Here is a 19,900-nt window from a genome sequence, read left to right as displayed (position 1 = left end):
ATGAGGACAACACACACAAAAGTAAAAAGATGAGGTAAATATCTTACAGTTTTAGGGAATTATTTGAAACTTAATATTCAGATATTTTCCATGCTTAAGCTCTAGAATGATGCTTAAAAAGATCCTCTGAAACAAAACAAAACAAAAATAAACAGGAAGTCCTCCATAATGACAATGATATGACACATATCTGAACCACACAATGAATAGCAGGTTTCTTGGTCTTCTGAATAGGCAAATGATGTTCTTCCCTCTTATTACAGAGCAATCATGACTAAGTTTTGCCAAAATTTTTGCTTCGGTGTGGGTTTACATGAGGCACCATGCTCTAGTTAAGAGCAACTAAAATGTCATTCAAAATTGCCATGCTATATAGCCTATGTGGAAAGAATGTCTGGTCAGTTTCTTGTATCTGACAGGTGAAAGAGAAGTAGGAGGAAATATTCCTGGCTCAAAAGAGTCAAAATAAGTCACTTTCCAAGAAAATCGACAGCAAGAGAATCCTGCAGATAGAGATATTGCAAGTAGAGTCCAGAATCCTAGTAGCCCAGTATCTATGTTGTCTTTATTCTTCAAATTCTCAGCATGTTAACTCTTTTATGATCACGTAGGCGATGGCGAGGAGGAAGGCGAGGAGGATGGCGAACAGCAGCCAACAGGGAATTGAGAGGCCATGGACAGGCCACCTCCTGGACTTGGCCACCTGCAACTGCCCAGAAAATGCCATTGTGCTGATCGAGCAGAACCGGAGACCCATCCCTGTCCCACTGGGGTAACAAGCCCTTCCTAGGCTCTGATGACACCCTGGCTGAGAACTCCGCCCATAGGCTGGGGGACACTTGGTCGCATCCGTCCTCGTCGTCCACTTCACGCTCACACCAACTGTCCTCCTGAGTGAAGGCTGAAAATGCCCGCCGGCGGGGCAGACAGGACAGGGGTGCTGAGGCATCTTCACAGGACAGCCAGGCGCCTCCTGCTCCCCATGAAACACACGGGGGAAGAGGGGCAAAAGTCGCCTTAAAGTGACTGAGTCCAGGTCAAAGTCACCAGGGCTGGCAAGAGCCAGCATCTTTAATTCTTTGGCTTAGTTGGTCCAGTATGTGAGTGCCCAAAGGTGTTTAGAGCTGGCAAAGATAACTCAAGAATGTTAGTCCAATCTTTACTTTTGAACCAGCAATGGGAGTTTTACCCCTGATTTATTGTCACTGATAGGATTAGGCTATCTCCTGACCTGACAGTGGCTGTTTGTTCTTACATTTTTGCTGTTGTTGTTTTTGTTTATTTCCTTAAAATCATTATCTACCGAGGTCAGTTCTTCTGCAATTTCAACAAATCCCAGGAAGTTTTGCAAGAAATGTGCTTTGGGAAAATAGCATAGATCACAAGATGTCTGGGAGCCTAAAATGACTTTTGTCAAGAAAGATACGTCTCATCTTTCTTTTTCTGGGGACCCCTAACTCTTTCTGCTTACAGAAGGGCATACAAAGAGAGACTGTTGGACCTGGGAGTTAGAAGATTTTGGTGACTTCTTAGAATAGTATCTATAGCATGATTGGTACAAACCATACTACAGTAGGTTGAGGAGTGAGAAAAAGGAGGATAGCAGGAGAGAAATCAGACAGTAGCTTAAGGGACATTTAGGGGAGAGGCAGGAAAAAGAAAACTATTTCAGACTTTTGCAAAAATATGCTGTAGAAGTTCTAAATTACATTTTTTAAAAAGATTTATTTATTTATTCGAGAGAGAGAGAGAGAGAGCAAGAGCAGAAGGGGCAGAGGGAGAGGGAGAGAGAATCTCAAGCAGACTCCAAGCTCGGCGGGAAGCTCAGTGCAGGCCTGGATCCCAGGACCCTGAGATCATGACCTGAGACCAAAACGAAGAGTCCCACACTTAACCAACTGGGCCCCCCAGGTGCCCCTCTTTTTTTTTTTTTTTTTTTAAGACTTATTTATTCATTTGAGAGAGAGAGAGCGCGCACATGGGCAAGCAGGCGAGGGAGAGACAATCCTCAAGCAGACCTCTGCTGAGCAGGGAGGGCACCCCGGGCTGGATAACAGGACTCTGAGACCATGACCCAAGCCGAAATCAAGAGCCAGCTGCTTAACTTACTCAGCCACCCAGGTGTCCCTCTAAGTTACATTCTTAATTATTTTATTGAAAAAATAAACTAGTGAAATAAGGGTTTACACAGATTTATGCAAGCTGGGGCTCCTGGATGCTCAAAAGTGACCCACCCATGATAGTGTTACTGACCAAGCATCCTGTTGTCCGATGTGCAGCAAAGCCTGAACGCTGTCACCAGTTTTTGTGGCAGAGAAAAAGGGTTTTAATGCAGGGCACCAAGCACAGAGATGGGAAAAAAATTTTTCAAATCCGCATCCCCAAGGAAAGGGAAAGCTGAGAATTTATAGGAATTTACGGGGTGGGGGGTGTCTTGAGGGTGGATGTAGGTGATTGGTGGTTGGAAAAAGGTGAGGTAAGGGGAAGGGAAGGTATCACTGCTTCTCGCAGGCGCCCCCTAGTGACGCGCTTGTACATCCCTCCTATGTATAAAAAATGAATGGCCTGCCAACTTGAGGAATGGACAGGAGGATCTCAGGGTATGTCCTCATAGAGGCTACTTTCCTTCACCCTTATCCCTTCTGCACAACTGCAAAAATTCCTCCTGGTTTACTCCAGTTTTAGCTAGTCTCATCGGTGGTCAGTACCACTTCTGCAAAACAGGCTCATAAATCAAGTTAGCCAGAGTTTCTTAAGGGTAGCATGATCAAACATTTGCTACCTTAACCTATCAGTTTCAGTAGTTCTGAAAATATTTAAGTTACTTTTCAACATCAGGACTATCTATGCCAATTCATGTATTTATCTGAGATAAACTTGGTAACTAAAATGTTAAAAACTATTTTTAAAGCCTTCAACCTAGCATAGGTAGGGCTTATCTGTACGAAAAAGATTATTTATAAGTGCAGAACATTTGGTAAGTAAAATCTTTAAACTGAAATTTTTCTTCTCCTGCGCACTACTCCATTCCCAATCCATGTGGAATAGATTTTAGTCATCGGTGTACAAAAAGTTGAAAGGGGGCAAGAATTTCTGTCCCCTTCAAGGGTCCTTCTAGCTGGACTGAGAATCAAATCGACATGAGACAGATTATCAGGAGAAAATCAAATTTAATATCCTATGTGGGGAATCAACGCAGACATGGAAATTCTAAAGATAGTTCGGCAAAATGAAGTATATGTGTCACCCTGAACTAAGGAGAGGGGGGGTAGGGGTCTGAGACTTCAGAAAAAAGGAATGCAATTCACAGCACAATAAGCAGAAAAGCAGATGTTTGGTAATTAGATGCTTGCCCTGCCATACAAATGGGTCACTCAAATAAAATTTATTTAGGCTAATAGCTCTCATTCTGGGAAAGACCCCTAATTTAGATTTTTCTATGTATTTAAGGAAGGGGCAAAATTTCTCTTGAAGTGGTAGGGTCTCCACTGCCTTCAGCTCAGAATAATCTTCATGCCAAAGAGGCCCATCTTGGGGTGGCCTGCCCTCAGCTCCTCAGAGTCAAAGTAACAATGCAAACTACTTGTCCCTAATTGCAAAGGGATTTATTGCTTAAAAAAATAGATAAAATATTTTGTACAACAACAATACCATATCTAATAGAGACTTCATAAACATACCTTTCTGTTCTGTCTACTCACTGTCAAATGATGGTTAATTCCCACAGTGCGGCCAATAGAGAAAAATCAGAGGCTAAAGTTCTGCTGTTTTGGCTGTGACCTAAGAATCTATAACACTTTGTTATTAGTTACCTATTGCTGCACAAACAATTGGCTCTAAATATGGTGGCTTAAAATGACAACAAACATTTATTATCTCACACACTTTCTATGGGGCAGAAATTCTAAAGCAGTCTAGCTGGTTGGTTCTGGCTTGGGTTTTTCTTTATGAGGTTGCAGTCACATGCCAGCAGTCATTTGAAGGCTTGACTAGGGCTGGAGGATCCTCTCCCTAGATGGTCCACTCACATGGCTGATAAATTGGTGCTGGAAATTGGCAGGAGGCTTTATTTAGTTCCTTACCCTAAAGACATCTCCATGGGACTATTTGAGTTTCCCCAATGCACGGTGACCACCTTTCCCAGAGTGAGGGATCCAAGAGAAAGAAGGCTTTGTGACCAGGACTCAGAAGTTGCACTTTGTGGTTTCTACAGCATTCTATTGATAGCATGGTCCAGTCCTATCCATTGTGACAGGGGAATACACAGGGGTGAGAATTCTAAGGATGAGGTTCACTGGGGGCCATCCTGGAGCCTGGATCCCACATATTTATCATGGAGATGCCAATGTGTTACTTTGTGTGAGTCGGTTTTATAGTTCTTGCACAAAGACAGGGATTGATGCTCACATTAGCAGTGAGTCTTCTTTGTACTGGCTTATTCGCACATGCCTAGTAATCGCCACTGTAACTTCTAGCAAGTGAGAAAGGTGCAGGGTTAGCTACTGTCTGGACTTCAGACAGCAGGAGGATTGGCTGCTGTCATTGCACAAAGCTGGTTAACCCCAGAGAACAGAGGACATGGGGAAGAGGTTCATTTTAAGTATCATACCAATAACAGGAGTGTCTATGGGGGAAAGTACATGCTGCTCTGATTTTTCGATGCTGCTCTTTCTATTATATTTCTGTGCTTAAATTTGATTGGTACAAAAGCCAACTTCCTTCAGCAAAGGGTAGGGTGAAGGTGTCATTCTAGGTTTTTAAAATGTGTATGTTTGCCTTAATGCCTGTATTTTAAATACTTAAAACATTTCTCCCTGATGACAATAGTGGTGAGAACCTAGGAAACAAGCGCTAAAGTGTTCACTCTTTTCTCTTGTTTTCCTAACATGCATGTATCATCTATTTGAGGATATGTGGAGGTCATTTTCCACACCTGCATTTAACAATTATATAAACATATATGTATTCTCTCTCTAGACGCTTATAAATTCCCACTTCGAAATACCTCTCAGACTGAATCAAAGAGAGAAATGATGAAACATATTTTAAAAAACATTCATTTTCAAGTGTGAACTAGATCTCATATTCTAGAGGCACCTCTCAGTAGTTACACACAAATCTAACTGAATGATTGAGGTCAGGCAATCCTACCACAAAAATATTAATAGGCTTTTGGCCACATTGAAATTTGTGTTGTCCAGATGCTTTCAGGCATAATTGTGATGACGTTGAGATCTGATTCTAAATTGGCAATTTATTGCACTATTTTTTTAAGTTAGCAGCATTTAATTGATTTGAGAATTATTTCTATGTTTGATATTTGGAGGAGAATGACAAATACCTCTTGTCCAGAATAACATTTTAAGACAAATTTCACATGACAGAGTGTTCTGTGATGCCAAATGTTACTCTCAGCTATTTTCTACAAGAGAGCATAATTATGATATTTCCATCAGCAAAATTATTTTAGATTTTTTTAATAAAAGATGGTTTGCTTTATGTCAATGTAGTTGAAAGATAGACTTTACTGATACATTGTAAAAAAATTCACTGTTTAGTGTTTCCACAGAGAAATTACCAAGTAAAGCAATCTCAGTGAAGACTATTTTGGACAAAGAAGCTCAAAATACACCTATATACCTTTTTCAATAAACATTAATGTCATCATGATAATGGTTTATTTTATTTATTTATTTATTTTTAAAGATTTTATTTATTTATTTGACAGAGAGAGACACAGCGAGAGAGGGAACACAAGCAGGGGGAGTGGGAGAGGGAGAAGCAAATTCCCCGCGGAGCAGGGAGCTGGATGTGGGGCTCGAATCCAGGACCCTGAGATCATGACCTGAGCCAAAGGCAGACGCTTAACGACTGAGCCACCCAGGCGCCCCCATGATAATGGTTTATTAAGGATAAGGTTTTGTTTTGTTTTTTTAATGATACTGTGGAAAGAGACTGAATTAAGACAGAAAAATAAGAGTTCCAGTCCTAACTCTGTTGTGTATTACTGTGATCTTGAGTTAAGTCCCTTAATATCTTTGTTTTCAGTTCCATCAAGTGTGCCTGGGTTATAATCTACTGTGAGGATTAAATGAACAAATATATGAAATAATCCTGGTATAGATTCTAGAAATATTAGGTACTAAGTAAATATTCATGTCTATATTTACATTTTCTTTATTCTTTCCTCCTAGTTGCAAACTCTATTAGGTAACAGGTAAATCTAAGAAAATATGTTGCAAGAAGAAAAATCTTTTGTGTAATTTTGTGCCAAGTTATTTCAGCCATGCAATTTTGCTAATGGATGTAGTTGGTTTAGGACTAAGGAGTATCTATAAACAAAAGTTTATTGTGTGTGATTTCTTGACAAATTTTATTGTTAAAATTCCTTATTTTAGGGAAAACCATTATGTAAAATATTGAATTTAAAGTAGGGGCCAAATGGTGGGCAGCATGATGATGATGATGATAATCTGAATGCCTTTACAAGGAACATGACATTTGCAATTCTCTTTAGCTCCCAGCATTTCCTGTTGTCTTAATGGCTGGCTTCCTTCCTTTATACTACCTGAATAGTTCTTGTAAATATTCGTTTGTTGTCTGTGGTTTCAAGCATTCATCCTAAGGATTTATTACTAAGCAAGACAATTTCCCTCTCCTGAGTTATGAGTGGAATGTGGAAATTGCCTACCAGAGCATCAGCTACAGTAATACAAACTCAGATACTCGTGCTCATCTACTACTTTCAAAGGCCAAAGAAATAGCAGCAGTAACAAAAATAATAGCTGATTATATCAAAACAGAAAAGAGCAAAACAAATCAACTTCCCCCTAAATAGATAAAAATGATCTACTTTGTTCTTTAGCTTCAGAACGGTAGCATACTTCCCTTCTGTAAATAGTATTGTGTCCAGCATAGCCTATTTTGTAACATGTCTATACCTAAGTCAGGAATCATAGACATCTTAGGATTCAACAGTTTCAATTCCAGATCCTCTGAAAACTGATAGAATTCTGTTGAATTCTTACTATCAGCTTTGGAGCTTGTATCTTCAACGACAGGGACAACTTTTCTTAAAAATGTTTTCTTTCCCTTTAATTTGAAAATAATGTGTTCCAAATACTTTGATTTTTATTGCAATTATCATTACAAATTTAAGAAAAAGTAAATGTTATCATAACATATACCTAAGCATGAAACAAAAATTCAGGTTTTGTTCACTTGTTTTGCAAAATTGGCTTATATTACCTAATAATCTGATCATTGAATTTATAGCTAATATTTACTCAAGATTAGACATATCATAATTGGAGCATGTTCCAATAAAACTATGTTTGGCATTACATCTAGTCTCCTAGTGCTTCCCAGGATTTCTTTTCTTTTCTTTTTTTTTTAAAGATTTTATTTATTTATTTGACAGAGAGAGAGATAGCGAGAGCAGGAACACAAGCAGGGGCAATGGGAGAGGGAGAAGCAGGCTCTCTACTGAGCAGGGAGCCCGATATGGGACTCGATCCCAGGACCCTGGGATCATGACCTGAGCCGAAGGCAGACGCTTAACGACTGAGCCACCCAGGCGCCTTCCCAGGATTTATTTTCATGCTTATTTTACTGTACTTGTTTCCCCCCCCCCCCCCGCCCACTTTTATCTTCTTATGCTAACCTTCAAATAAGAAGATAGAGTATGGATAATAAAGTGAGGAGAATCCAGATGCCTCAGTAATGTAAAGGGCATTAGATGCCTCCAACTTAAAAACAACTTTATGATTTGGGATCAAATAGGTAGGTTAGTTTATAAGTACTGACATATTGGGGCGCCCAGCTGGCTCAGTGGGTAGAGCATATAACTCTTGATTTTGGGTTGTGAGTTAAAGCCCCACGTTGGAAAAAAATGAAAAAAAGAAGTGCTGACATGTTATCTAATCATCAGAGTTAAGAAACAGCAGGTACAAGAGCAGTTCTAGAGATTCATTTCTGTTGACACTTTTAGGACACTGGGGAAAAAGTGTGATTGTCAGTTATTTCACTTTGTTATTTTTTTAAAAGACCTCCTGATTTTTTTTTTTTTTTTTTTTTGGTGTAGCTCAGGAATCATTCTAAGTTTTCCCAACATGGCTCGCACATCATGCAGCCACTTCCAGCTGTACTCTTTTCTTTATTCTCCATTTATGTGATTTTTTCCCCCCAAGATACTTCAGGTTTTCTTACCTCATTGAACAGTAATAACATCCATATATAAACATGAAATAATGTTATTCCTTCATTTGCTCAAAACCTGTGTATTGAACATTCTTCTGTTTTTTTTTTCGTTAACGATTTTATTTATTTATTTGACATAAAGAGAAACAGCGAGAGAGGGAACACAAGCAGGGGGAGCTGGAGAGGGAGAAGCAGCTTCCCACGGAGCAGGGAGCCCAATGCGGGGCTCAATCCCAGGACTCTGGGATCATGACCTGGGCCAAAGGCAGACGCTTAACGACTGAGCCACCCAGGTGCCCCAATTCTTCTGTTTTTTGGGACAGGCACTGGGGATGCAAAGTCTAATAAAATATGGTCCACAGACAACTAAATGTACAAGGGGAGAAGTCCTGATAATGATGTGTAACGTGATATGGAGTTGCAGTGGGAGGGCATTCATGTCATCTGGGGTGGGAATTCTCAACTTCAGCTGCACATTAGAATCACCCAGGGAGGTGCTAAAAATCCCTATGCCCAGGTGACATCCCCAACCAATTAAATCAGAATCTCTGAGGGTGGGTCTCAGGCCCCAGTTTTATTTTTAGAGCTTCCAAGTGATTCTAATGTGCAGCGAAGTTTGAGAACCACAGGGCTGGATATTCAGAGATGGGGTCCTAGAAGAGGTGAGGCTTGAGTTTTATTTAGAAGTGAGTAAGGAAAGGGTTAAGGCATAGGCAGGGAGAGACAGGGGACTGCTGGCTGGACTTTGAAACTATTCCTGGCAGGCAGAAGCCTAAGCCAAAGTGAATAAGAGATAAGGAAGCAGACCACCTGGCCTCCAATGGTTGGGAATATTTTTCTCTGGTGGCTATAGTATAATCATAGAAAATGGCTAAACCTCAAGGAATTAAGTCATTAAGGGTGTTATCAATAGTCCATGCTCAAACCAAGCTGGCACAAGAATTTCACGGCCACAAGCTTCCCAGTCAGTTCCCAATAAAAGACTGTCACTAAAAGCCCTTAGTGGCAACCCACTCGGGACCCCTCACTCTAGAGAGCTTCTCCTTTCCTTTCTGCTCTCACCTTCACCTAATAAACTTTCACTTCATTTCACCTTTTGTGTACACAAGATTCATTCTTCGACTCCGTGAGACAAGAACCCTGTAATCCTGCAACGGATGTATGAAGAGATTAGGGGATGCCATACTAGGGAGAGAGGGAGTCTTCTGAAGAGGCAAAGGATTATGAAATAACACGACAGGTTTAGGCAACTCATGAGTTATTCAGTATGGCAGAAGGAAAAACAGTGAATGGACTGTTCTAAGTAAGGTAGGTAGAGAACTAATCATCAAAGACATTGACCTATTTATTTTCAACAGAAATGATTGTCATAGTCTGAGACAAACTGGGCATAGGAAACAAGGAATGAATTTAGAAAGGAATAAAGATCTAAAGATTTAGAAGAATAAAGATAGGAGACTAGGAGTGGATGGCTATGAGGAAGAAAGGAATAAACCAAGATGGATAGGGTAGCACCCTCTGGAAGGAGCTAGTAGTTCAAATAACTTAGGCAGAGGGGCTGCCTGAGGCAGGAAGGAAGAAAAAATTTTGATTAATGTAGGCCAGGATTATATTCAATGTGGAAATCAGACAGGATTAATGTTTCTAGACAACTGTTTCCTCGTGTGTAATTTCATAGTGTGGATCGGGACGATAGTGCCTGGCCAAGGGGGTAGAAGGAGCTAGGTAGGAGGTCCATGTCCTCTGTTACCTGGCCAGAGGGATCAGGATTCAACTATTTCAGGCATGGAGAATCAGAGACCTGGTCTGAGGAGCAGATAGTGAGGTTGTTGTTTGATGCTTACTTTAATAACCAGGGTTTGAAATCCTTCCTTTCCACATCTCTCTGCTGCTCCTTACTCTGCTTTCTCCTCCTATCTCCTGCACGTCCGTCTGAGTATGGAGAGGGACCACTGACCTATTTCTAAACCTCATTTATTACTGGGGAAGAAACGTCTTTTTTAATAAATATTTTATTTATTTATTTGAGACAGAACGTGAGAGAGAGAGGACACAAGCCGGGGGAGGGACAGGCAGAGGGAGAGGGAAAAGCAGACTCCCCGCTGAGCAGGGATCCCAATGCGGGACTCGATCCCATAACCCTGGGATCATGACCTGAGCTGAAGGCAGACGCTTAACTGACTGAGCCACCCAAGCACCCCTGGGGAAGAAACTTTTAACATAGTGTTGACTAAACAAGATTTTCTCTGATTTGGGGAGTGGCTGTGCTCGAGCCTACAAAAAACATGCTATCATTATCCAAAGATGGAGGTATATGGAGATTGATAGTGACAGATTCTCACAAACCTATTTACTTCTTTTACAGGGTTCCATCATGAGAGCTCTGGTTTGCCTTTGCAGAAGGGCATCTCTCTTAGATGTAGTTTGTAGCCACAGAACAGAAATAATCAATTGACTTGGGTGCCTGGGTGGCTCAGTTGGTTAAGCGACTGCCTTCGGCTCAGGTCATGATCCTGGAGTCCCTGGATCGAGTCCCACATCGGGCTCCCTGTCAGCAGGGAGTCTGCTTCTCCCTCTGACCCTCCCCCCTCTCATGTGCTCTCTCTCTTTCATTCTCTCTCTCAAATAAATAAAAAATCTTTAAAAAAAAAAAAAGAAATAATCAATTGACTGTAGAGGGTTAAATAGAGCCCATACCCTCAGGTTGATTTGCGTGGGACTAAATGGGCAGACTTGACAGAGGAGTATTAATAAATACACTAGCACTCAGAAAATAAGTATATAGTTATACCAGCAAATTTAGGGCCTACCTGGTCTGTAACCACATACCCTGCCCACCACTTGTTACAATGGGCCCATTCTCTCTGCTTTTATTTGTGACAACACTTCCACGAGGATACTGGATTCCACCCTGTTAAAAGATTTTGGCTCTACAATTATCCCCTTGTTAAAAGATTTTGGCTCTACAATTATCCCCTTGGCTTCTTTATTAACAATTTCCTTTTCCCTGCTGGACCTTTACCACCAATTACCAACACATTGCTGTCTTTAAAAATAACCCTGACCTCACATTCCCCTCCAGGTACCAGTCTTAGTTTTCTTATCTTCTTTATCTTAACCCATTTATTATCTCCATTTTTCTTAGTCCTTTCAAGAAGGGCCATCTCCATTCCCTCTTTCTACTTCTTTACCTCAACTTCCTCCTGAACACACTCCAATAGGACTTTCATTTTCTCTCTTCCCCTACAGTCACTCTTGTAAAGGTCATTAATAACTTTCAAATTGCCCAAGTTGATGGCCAAATCTTAATTCTCATTTTACCTGACTTTATTAGCATCATTTGGCAACAACTAGTCCCCATATCAAGCTTGACCCCTCTCTTCTTTTGACTTAGGGTACTGTTCTTGGCTGGTTTTAACCCACACCTCACTGGCCGTATCTTCTCACTTACCTTGCTTTTATTTCCTTTTCTTAACTTCTCTATTGCCCCTCATTCCTTCTCAAGTTACACCCATTCGCCAGGTCATCTTATCCAGTCCAATGACTTTGATTTCCATCAATGTGCTGACTCATATTTTTATCTCCAGTCTTTCCCATGAGTTCTAGACTCATTTATCAAACTGTCTTTTTCAAAATCTCCATGTGAATCTTAAATAGATATTTTATGCTTCAAACAGAAATTCTTCATCTGCATCAGTTTCTTCCCCAGTGTTCCCTTACCTCAATACTTAAATTATAATTCTTATAGTTGATAGAATTTATGTTATTTTCTCTTGGCTACCTCTTTGATCTGTACTGTTTGCTACTCTTTCTCTTGACTCATTATACTAGCCATATTGATCTCCTTCCTGTTTTTGAAAATGCCAGGCACACTCCCACCTCAGGGCCTTTGCACTTTCTGCTCCCACTCCCCGAAATGTGTTTCCCCGAGATATTCCTGAGGCTTACTCCCTTACATCATTCAGGTCTCTGCTCAAATGTCATCTTTTTAGAAAGCCTTTCTTGTTAACCCTAAAACTAAAAGCTTTTAAACATAATTCTCCATTCTATTTCTGTTTTATTTTTCTTTGAAAAACTTATCACTACCTGAGATTATGTTATCTGTTTACTTTTTGCCTGTCTTCCTTTTTTTTTTTAAGTTTTTTTATTTAAATTCCAGTCGGTTAACATACAGTGTAATATTAGTTTCAGGCATCTTTCTTACTAAAAAAAGCTCTAAGAGGGCAGGGATTTTGTCTGTATTGTTCCCAGCTTCATTATTTGCATCTCGTATCATGTGTAGCACACAGTAAGGAGTTCAGTAAATATTTGTTGACTGCTGATCAAATGAGTGAAAGAGCTGTTTATGAAATGAGATTCTCCCGGATAAGAATGATGAGGGTTGCTGGAGGGGAGAGGGGCGGGGGGATAGGGTAGCTGGGTGATGGACATTAAGGAGGGCATGTGATATAATGAGCACTGGGTATTATATAAGACTGATGAATCACTGACCTCTGAGACATCTGAAACCAATAATACATTATATATTAATTTAATTTAAATAAAAAATATGAAAAAAAGAATGAATCATTTTGTGTTAAAATGATCTGATATAGTTTCTTGATTATTAGAAAACTTTTTGGGGCACCTGGATTAGTCAGTCGTTAAGCATCTGCCTTCGGCTCAGGTCATGATCCCAGGGCCCTGGGATTGAGCCCTGCACCGGGCTCCCTGCTCTGCGGGAAGCCTGCTTCTCCTTCTTCTCCCCCTGCTTGTGCTCTCTCTCTCTCTCTCGTTGTGTCTCTCTCTGTCAAATAAATAAATAAAATCTTAAAAAAAAAAAAGAAAACTTTTTAACTATGAGGAAACCATTATTTTTAGGCTTGCACCTAAAGTTGTATTCGATATGCCCTCATAAACAAATTGCCAAGCAATGTGGCAAATTGTTCTTTATCTTATTCTAATAATTAATCTGGTATTTGAACTCAAATAGGAAACATTAATTTCCCTTTGTTTTCTCAGAATTTGACTTTGTTATATACCCAACATTTCTCCACCCCCTTCATTTTTCTATCATTCCTTTATCTTAATAATGATACATAAAATACAAAGGAGAAGGTAGAAGCAATCAGTTAGACTCTAGTGACGCAGTCTATATTCTACATCAATGGATAGGTTTTAAATGGAACAGAGCGGGGCGCCTGGGTGGCTCAGTCATTACGCGTCTGCCTTCTGCTCAGGTCATGATCTCAGGGTCCTGGGATCGAGCGCCACATCGGGCTCCCTGCTCAGTGGGAAGCCTGCTTCTCCCTCTCCCACTCCCCACCTGCTTGTGTTCCCTCTCTCGCTATGTCTCTCTCTATCAAATAAATAAAAAAATCTTTAAAAAATAATAAATAAATGGAACAGAGGATGAGCTGTATTTTTCCCAAACTGCCTAATTCATAGAGCTAATCTGAGAAAAATGATTTGGCACACAATTGTAAAGGTTAGCTGAGAAAGCAGATCGTTGAAATGGTTTTTCTATCTTCCACATTAAGATGTCATTTTAAAAATTAGTGCTATATATAATAAAATTCTGAGTTTGGAGGCTTGTCTTTTTCATGAAAACCTAAAACCTGAGCCATTTATTTCGGCAGTTGTAAACATAAATCCCCATGGCTCATAATATGTTAGTAATCAGAAATGGCCCTTTGAGTAAGCGTTTAAGCATCAATAGCCTTTGAAAAATGTATCAATTCTGTGTTTTCTTTGATAAAGAGGAAAGGTGAGAAAGAGAACTAAAAACATGAAAGTGAGCAAAACTTAGAAAATACTAAAAATATTTACAACAGTAAAACCACTTGCTATGTTGTGTTTACATTTCTATAGTTTGTATTTTCAGATTTATAAGGGTTCAATTTTATTTCCAAATTAAACAACAGACAATGAGTAATGTAATATAAAATTGATTTCATTCGTCAACTTAACTGGGAAGTATTAGAGATGCCACATTGATATATAGCATCTAATCAAAGGAAAAGCACCCAATTGCTGATTTCAATGGCTCATATGATAATAAATCCTCAATCCATGCTAGAATTCTGTGATGTTCCTAAGCAACAGTAGTCCTCCAGTGACTTCATTATGATCATGTTAATGTGTGTTTTTTCTCAAGGGTAGTTTGAGAAGCAAACTATAACTATTACGAGTACTGGAATTACAGGGAAAATCCCAAATAGCATATTATTTTGATATTATAAATAGTTCTATGCATAACAACAAAGTATATGAGGTTTACAATGATATTTAGGGCTTGGGGGCTCTTTTGGTATAGTAATTCATGAGCTTTCTAACCTCAGGCTGGGGACATATTTGTAATTTACTTCATTTCTTATGATTCATTTCAGGCTGGAAAGACTCTCAGGTTACACTTTGAAGGTTTCACAAGTGTAATAGCTTGTGATGTGTTTGTGATTCTGGTGATGACTTTAAATATTAAAACTGCAACTCTCATGATATTTACATGGGATCTGCCACTGACAACTTAAGAGGGAATGGTAGTTTCCGGCTTATGAAAACACTTTCTATAATTCAGTAGTTGATATCCATCTAAAAAATTCAACCTTAAAACATCTTAATGCCTATTCAAAGCTCCTTACTTTCTAGTGATGAAACCCACAAACTGTTAAATACAATTTAGTTTAAATACTGGCAAATAATGAGAGACTTTAGAAACGTCAGAACTTCTATATCCAAGCGAGCATTATCTTCTTCAAGGGTGTTACCTTAGCAGTCTGTGTACTTCTTTCAGTGACTCTGCCGTTCAAAATATATTGTCCTCAACAAAGGAAATCCTCCTCCACCCTTTTTCTTGTGACAAAAACCACATAATGTGAAATCTACCCTCTTACCAACTTTTTTAGTATGCAGCACACTATTGTTACTGTAACTGTAGTGTTGTATAGCAGATCTCTAGAATGTTTTCATCTTTCCTGTCTGAAACTATTTACCAACTGAACAGTGTATTGGTTAGGATTCTTCAGAGAAACAGATGAGATGTATACATATTTATTAATTGTATATATCATAAAGAGATTTATTATAAGGAATTGCCTCAGGTGAGTATGGAGGCTGAGAAGTCTCAAGATCTGCAGTCAACAAACTGGAGACCCAGGGGGGCAGACGTAGTTCTGGGCTGAGTCCGAAGGCTTGGAGACCCAAATTATTAATATTTTCTTCTTCTGGATTTTGGGTAAGACAAGGCAGGAAATATATGATTACAGTAAGATTAAGTAATATTTGTGAACAATTCTTGAATAACATTTTTCAGTCTGTATGTTTGCTACTATTGATATTTAAAGTAAGTATACAATACCAGTTATGTATTAGTTTCCACTTAGTATGGCTAATTTCTAGATGATCATAATGAGAAATTATTTTTTAAAATGAAATAATAGATGGCTAGGGAGAGTAGAGAATCAAGTTTGTTAGAAAATATTTCTCTAGGATTGCCTGGGTGGCTCAGTCAGTTAAGCGTCTGCCTTCAACTCATGTCATGATCCCAGGGTCCTGGGATGGAGTCCTGCATCCGGCTCCTTGCTCAGTCGGGAGACTGCTTCTCCCTCTCCCTCTGCTGATCCCCCTGCTTGTGCTTGCTCTCTCTCTTTGACAAATAAATAAATAAAATCTTCAAAACAAACAAACAAAAAGAATGTATTTCTCTAATCTTCCAATTCTATTTCTTCCTTTTCTCCCCTACCCACCATAAATTATAGTGTTTAGTGATATTTGCCAACCCTTGGCATATTTAGTTTATATAACCTAATGTTGCTCAGGGGAGAAATATATTTACAGTGCCTATCTGTAAGAAGACAGAGTATTCTACTGTACAACAGACTTGTCCTGTGAGCTGTCCTGGAGCTTCAAGACCTCAAAGAATCTATGTCTTTACTTAAACATATTAACCAGCATGGATATACATTAAACAGTAAGAGAAAGAGTCTACTTTTTAAATGTAAAATGACAAATTAATTAAGTGACATAAGAAAAAGAAAAGGAATAAAAAAATGAAAAAGTTCCCCTTCCCTCTCTCGCTGTCTCTCTCTGTCAAATAAATAAATAAAATCTTAAAAAAAAAAAGAAAAGAAAAAGGTCCCCAGAATTAGGAAGTGGTACTAGTAGTTTTCTTCATGACTCTGGAAGTTTTAATCTGTAATATGGTAGTATGGCAGTATGGCAAAAATCTATATCTATATATATATATATATATATTTTTTTTTTTTTAATTTGTTATTTGGTTGAAGATAATTTTATAGTTCAAACTGAAGGAAAATAAGGAAAGAGCTTAGAGATGTGGACAGAAATCTAAAAAAAAGACTAGAGTGAAAGTTCTAGAGAATAATCAGTAATTGAAATACTTAAGGAACTCTTCCCTACACTAATTTGCATATATGCATATGCATGTGTGTATATATTTGGGTGTATGTAACTTCCTACAGTTGTAAGAATGTACTTTTACTTTTCTCTGTTATTATGTTCATACTAGGTGGTAAATAATAGAAGTGCATTTTATTTTAATTATTCATCAGTTTGTTTATTAATGAAATAACAAGTAGGATCTGATCCTAATTAGCAATATCAAGCAGTTCTCCAGCATCAGAGCTTCAACCAATTCATTTTTTTTTTTTTTAAGATTTTATTTATTTATTTTGACAGACAGCGAGAGAGGGAACACAAGCAGGGGGAGTGGGAGAGGGAGAAGCAGGCTTCCCGCCGAGCAGGGAGCCCAATGCAGGTCTCAGTCCCAGGACCCTGGGATCATGACCTGAGCCGAAGGCAGACGCTTAACGACTGAGCCACCCAGGTGCCCCCAACCAATTCATTTTTTTGCTCTTGTTCTCAAACTCATGCTTTCTATTTATTTTGTTGTTCAGAGAAGAAAGAAAGGAGCTAAGTTTTTCTTTGAGCACATACTATTGGTCATACATTGTGCTAGAAGTTTACATACAAACCATCTGATTCTTATAACTTGCTAGGTAGTGTTAAACTCAGGTCTGCCCGACTTCCAGCCCATGCACTTTTTTTTTTTTTTTAAATTTTATTTACTTTTGAGAGAGAAAGAATGACAGAGAGAGAGAATGAGAGGGGTGAGGGTCAGAGGGAGAAGCAGACTCACTGCTGAGCAAGGAGCCCGATGCGGAACTCGATCCGGGGACTCCAGGATCATGACCCCAGCCGAAAGCAGTTGCTTAACCAGCTGAGCCACCCAGGTGCCCCCCATGCACTTTTTGACTATTCATAGTCTTTCTTGTTAAGTGTCACAGAACTCAAGATAGTTGATATTTAACAATACAGTTGACCCTTGAACAACACAGTCTTGAAGCGCACAGACCCACTTATATGTGGACTTTTTTTAGATAGAGTACAGTACTGTATATGCATTTTCTCTTCCTTATGATTTTCTTTCTTTCTTTTTTTAAAGATTTTATTTATTTATTTAATTGACAGAGAGAGAGAGAGAGAGAGAGAGAGAGAGAGAGACAGCGAGAGAGGGAACACAAGCAGGGGGAGTGGGAGAGGGAGAAGCAGGCTTCCCACCGGGCAGGGAACCCGATGTGGGGCTCAGTCCCATGACCCTGGGATCATGACCTGAGCTGAAGGCAGACGCTTAACGACTGAGCCACCCAGGCGCCCCTCTTCCTTATGATTTTCTTAATAACAGTTTCTTTTCTCTAGTTTAGTGTATTGCAAGAATACAGCATATAATACATAAAACATACAAATTATGCGTTGACTGTTTACGTTATTAGTAAGGTGATTCAAAAGTTATACATGGATTTTGGGGGTGCCTGTCTGGCTCAGTGGGTAGAGCATGCGACTACTTATCTCAGGGTCATGAGTTCAAGCCTATTGGGCATGGAGCCTACTTAAAAAAAAAAAAAAAAAAAGGAATACTTGGATTTTTGACTATGTAGGGTGTTGGCATACCTAACCCCTAAGATGTTGAAGGGTCAACTATATTAAGCAGAAAATCCTTTTGCTCTTACAAAGCATTTTTCTTTCAGTTGCCAAAATAGTATCATAAAACCCATTGTATTACTTTATACTTTTGCTTAAAATTCTCTAGCTCCTCATTTCCTTCTTTGTGTAACGTCTGGAGTCTTAAAGTCAGATTCCTCTCTGCATTTGCGGATTCTTCTTCTGTATACCCACACCCACTTTGGGTCCTGTCAAAACAAATTTACTTTAGTTCTCTGAATCTGCCTGGGTTCTTTTCTATTTCCTTGTTACACATTTGCTCTGCCTGTAATGCTTTTATTCCTTAATCCAATGACAAATTTCCACCCTTCTGTATTAGTCTGGGTCTCCAGAGAACCAGAACCAATATAAGATCTACATGTAAGATTTATTGTAAGAAATTGGCTTGCATGATTATGGAGGCTGAGAAGTCCCAGGATCTATAGTTAGCAAGCTGGAGACCCAGGAGGGCTGATGGTATAGTTCTAGTCTGAGTTGAAAGAACTGAGAACCGGGAGAGCTAATGGTGCAAATTCTAGTCCAGGTCCCAAAACAGGAGAAAACTGATGTCCCAGCTCAAAGACAGTCAGGCAGAGAAAGCAAATTCTCTGTAACTCCACTTTTTTGTTCTATTCAGGCAGAAAGCAATCTACTTTAAGAAGTCTATGGATTGAAATGTTAATCTCATCCACAAACACCCTTACAGATGGGCCCAGAATAATGTTTAACCAAATATCTGGGCTCCCTTGGGCCAGTTAAATTGACATAACATTAACCATCACACCTTCCTTTACATTTAACATTTAAGGGCCATGTATGCTTTTAAGCCTTTCCTGAGCATTCTGGGCTGAGTTAATTGTTTCCCTTGGCATGTATGGCAGAGATCACTAGCTGTTCATCCACTGTTCTTTCCCTGCTGGGCACACAGTTAGACCACATTACCCAAACTCCTTTTTGCTTTGGTGTGGCCATGTAGCCTTACTTAAATTTTTCTCACACAATCTGCTCTTCTCTGTTCTCCTGTCTGTTAGCTGTTTCCTTATACTGACAAGGAACACATTTGTTACTCTTCCACCCCGCCTCAGCCCTACTGTCCTATTGGTTAAATTTTATGTGAGAAATAAATTTTATTGTATTAAGCCACTGATTTGGGGATTTATCTTTTACAACAGCAAGTGTTACCTAATACACACATTGTAACAGATGTTCTTAATGTCCCTTCCCATATTGTTACAATAGCTTTGAGCTACTGCTTCTGTGGTAGGGAGTTTCTGGCACACTGACCAGTTTGCATCTTAAGCACCTGAATTTCTTTGCTTCACTGTCTGAAGGTTTTCTCTGGCACCTTAGAAGCTTGCCATGCACTGAGGCAACCTGGAAGAGTGGGAGAAAGCCTCAGCGGATAGGAGGCAGAAGTCAGTGGATCACGTGCTTCAGCCTTCCCATATATCAGTGGGACAATTGTGAAGCATGTTTTACATGGTTCTCAGAAGGCCCACAGTGGGATTTAGTCCCAGAGCCCATGTGGTAACCTGCTCTTTAATACCTTCTCATTTCTCCTTTCCTCAACCCCTGGTAACCACTATTCTACTCTCTGCCCCATTAATTTGAGCATTTTAGATTTCTCATAAATTTGGAAAGATGCAGTATTTGTTCTGTCACTGGCTTATTTCACTTAGCATAATGTCCTCCAGCTTTATGCATGGTGTTGCAAATGGCAGGA

At 39.4% G+C, this 19,900-nt stretch overlaps 1 pseudogene; it reads right to left on the bottom strand.

Moving 5' to 3' along the window:
* Nucleotides 1-354: 354 nt before the first annotated feature.
* LOC118555453 (ADP-ribosylation factor-like protein 6-interacting protein 6 pseudogene) overlaps nt 355-19,900 on the bottom strand; it is a 171,511-nt pseudogene continuing 151,965 nt past the window's right edge.

The sequence above is a fragment of the Halichoerus grypus genome, chromosome 4 (genome assembly GCF_964656455.1).
Source record: "Halichoerus grypus chromosome 4, mHalGry1.hap1.1, whole genome shotgun sequence".
Taxonomy (NCBI): domain Eukaryota; kingdom Metazoa; phylum Chordata; class Mammalia; order Carnivora; family Phocidae; genus Halichoerus; species Halichoerus grypus.
Note: the sequence above shows the minus strand (reverse complement) of the source record. Positions and strands in the feature narration are given on the sequence as shown.